General features: G+C 40.7%; 1 long non-coding RNA gene across 2 annotated transcripts; it reads right to left on the bottom strand.

Annotated features, from left to right (window-relative positions):
• Positions 1–333: 333 nt before the first annotated feature.
• On the bottom strand, positions 334–1,919 carry LOC118945332. Of its 2 annotated transcripts, XR_005040490.1 has the most exons (4): positions 1,680–1,919; positions 1,461–1,557; positions 902–987; positions 334–679 (listed from the first exon to the last, which is right to left on the bottom strand). It is a non-coding gene; the product is annotated as an uncharacterized LOC118945332 (long non-coding RNA). The 2 variants fall into 2 exon arrangements; XR_005040489.1 differs by having other exon boundaries at positions 334–987.
• Positions 1,920–2,653: the final 734 nt, after the last annotated feature.

Below are 2,653 nucleotides of genomic sequence, written 5' to 3'. Positions count from 1 at the left end.
GCCTCGGGAGGGCTGCTCTACCTTGTTCGCTGCTGAGGTGGAGGGGCCTACAATGCAAGAGGCAATCAGGACAGGTGAAGGAAATAAAGGCCCTTGCCCCAATTTCCTCATGCATTACTGTCACGGCTGATTTCCTCCTCTTCCTCTGAAGAGGTGAAACAAGGATCGGACCAATACGCAGTGTGGTAAGTGTCCATGTTTTAATAGGAAAACTCAACATCAACACAACTACAAAACAAGAACCGTGGAAACCCAAAACAAGAACCGTGGAAACCCAAAACAAGAACCGTGGAAACCCAAAACAAGAACCGTGTGGCACTGACACAGGAAACAATCACCCACAAAATTCCCAAAGAACATGGCTGCCTAAATATGGTTCCCAATCAGAGACAACGATAAACACCTGCCTCTGATTGAGAACAAATCTAGGCAACCATAGCCTTGCATAAACACCTAGAATGAACACAACCCCATAAATCTACAAAAAAAAAACCTAGACAGTACAAACACCCTAGATGAGACAAAAACCATACATCACCCATGTCACACCCTGGCCTAACCAAAATAATAAAGAAAACAAAGATAACTAAGGCCAGGGCGTGACAATTACTTTGAACCAGCTCTCAGCAGTGGCCTCTCCCTGATCTGTCCCTGTTCTGGTAGGAACATTTTTCAAGTCCTATCAAGAAAATGTCAATATATTGTTTGAGCATTTTTCCAGTTGGCATGCATAACATATTACATTTACCGTAACCTACTATGGAAATCTTAGTTGGGTTCAGTAATGTATTCATTGAACCAACAATATTGGAGGGCAAAAGCAATGAGTTTAGGAGATTATGAAACAACAGTGACATTACAATTGCACTAAGATTTCTATGACCCATCCAATGCTTCCTACCATGTACTTCTTTAAATTCTCCCACTTCTTTGAGTCCTGACCACCTGTGAGCTTTTCCCTCCAGCCCCATCCTCTGAACAATTGTCCTGTAAATAATTACAAAGCGTTTTCACATTAAGTTATCATACATATTAACCAAAAAACTGACAGCACAAGTATTATATTTTAGAGAACTTTGGGACAGGGAAGCGCAACCCCTGGTTAATTGGCATGAAAGATAAAACACCCTACGCATTGCATCAATAGGGTTAAGCCACTTGGTGAAAACTGTAACGTGGCTCACGGCTACCATCCCACTTCAGACACAAATGTAGTGAAGCGAACCCGGGTTGCAGGTGTGCAAAGCAAACACCCTTTTACTTAACACGCCAGATTGTTGACCAATGTCATACATTTACTATAGTGCTACTGCTAATACATTACTTATTAGAAATGATGTTCAAGTTTAATTTGTTGTGTCATATATATATATAGTATGCAGATGTTCATAGTACGGATACTAACACATACTATAACATTGAACAATGCTGTGGTCAAATAAAGCAACCTAACAACTTACCGATCATGGCACATGGTGAAACAACTTTGATGGGCTTCCGCTCTTGAGCCACAGTCTTAACCCTCTCAAACTTCTGGCAGACTAGATAGGTACTGACCTTTAAGCACAAAATGTAAAGCTCAAATGAAAATGTTAAACGTGTGCTCTCTGATATGACCTTCATTGAAATTATAATAATTTCAGTAATAATTTAATGTGATTGACAAACAAAAGATTTACCTCCTTGACAATCCCACGCCAGAAGAAGTGTAGGTTGATTTTTTGGCAATCATGCACTTCACTCCAAAATGGCCAGCATGCATCTCGGTCAGCACGACCTCCTTCTCTTCAATGAAAATCACCCTCCTGTGTGGCTGGGATTTCCTAAAAGGTTGGAAGACAAGAGTTGTTGAAATATTAAAGTCTAAAGTCTGATTCTCTCTCCCCATCTCTGTCTTTCATTCTCCTCTCACTTTCATCCTTCCTCACATTCTTCCTCTCTGTACATGTTTCTGGCCGTCTGTCTCTACCATAATTGCATATAAATAAATGTATAACGTAGCAACATGTAGATGATCAACTAGCTAGATGGAAAATGGTTGTACATAAATCCTTCCAGTGATCTAGTAGAAGCTAACTGCTTAACGTTACCCCGAAATGTTAATTTCTCCGCCCCTCCTACGAATCTTGTGCCTCTTGTCGAGATCAGTGGTGCCTTCATAGTACTTTGCCTGGTTTCAAAGATAATTTTATGTTTCCTCAATGGAAACCATTAAAGTGCAAGCTATATACAACAGAGAGCTACAGTAACAGTTAGCTAGCTAACGTTAGCTAAATAAAACTGTCTGGCTAGCTAGCTGAGTAGGTAGCCCGAGGTAAATAAGTAGCTAGCAATGTCAATCTAAAATGTATCTAAAAACAGCTTAAATGATTTACTGTTATTTAGAAAATATGTTCTTCTATAAAGACAAATATATGGTAAAGTCTTCGGAAGCAGTAGGTATTTATTGTCAAAAACAGTCCTTGGAGCGCGGTTCTGAGGTAATACAATTGCCCGGTCCATGCCAAAGGTTTTTAGCCTCCTGAGGGTTAGGAGGCGTTGTCGTGCCCTCTTCACGACTATTGGTGTTCTTAGACCATGAGAGATCCTTAGTGATGTGGACACCGAGGAACTTGAAACTCTAATCCCGCTCCGGTACCCGTCGATGTGAATG

The sequence above is a fragment of the Oncorhynchus mykiss genome, chromosome Y, assembly GCF_013265735.2.
Source record: "Oncorhynchus mykiss isolate Arlee chromosome Y, USDA_OmykA_1.1, whole genome shotgun sequence".
Classification (NCBI taxonomy): Eukaryota; Metazoa; Chordata; class Actinopteri; order Salmoniformes; family Salmonidae; genus Oncorhynchus; species Oncorhynchus mykiss.
This window is presented reverse-complemented; position numbering and strand designations above follow the sequence as displayed.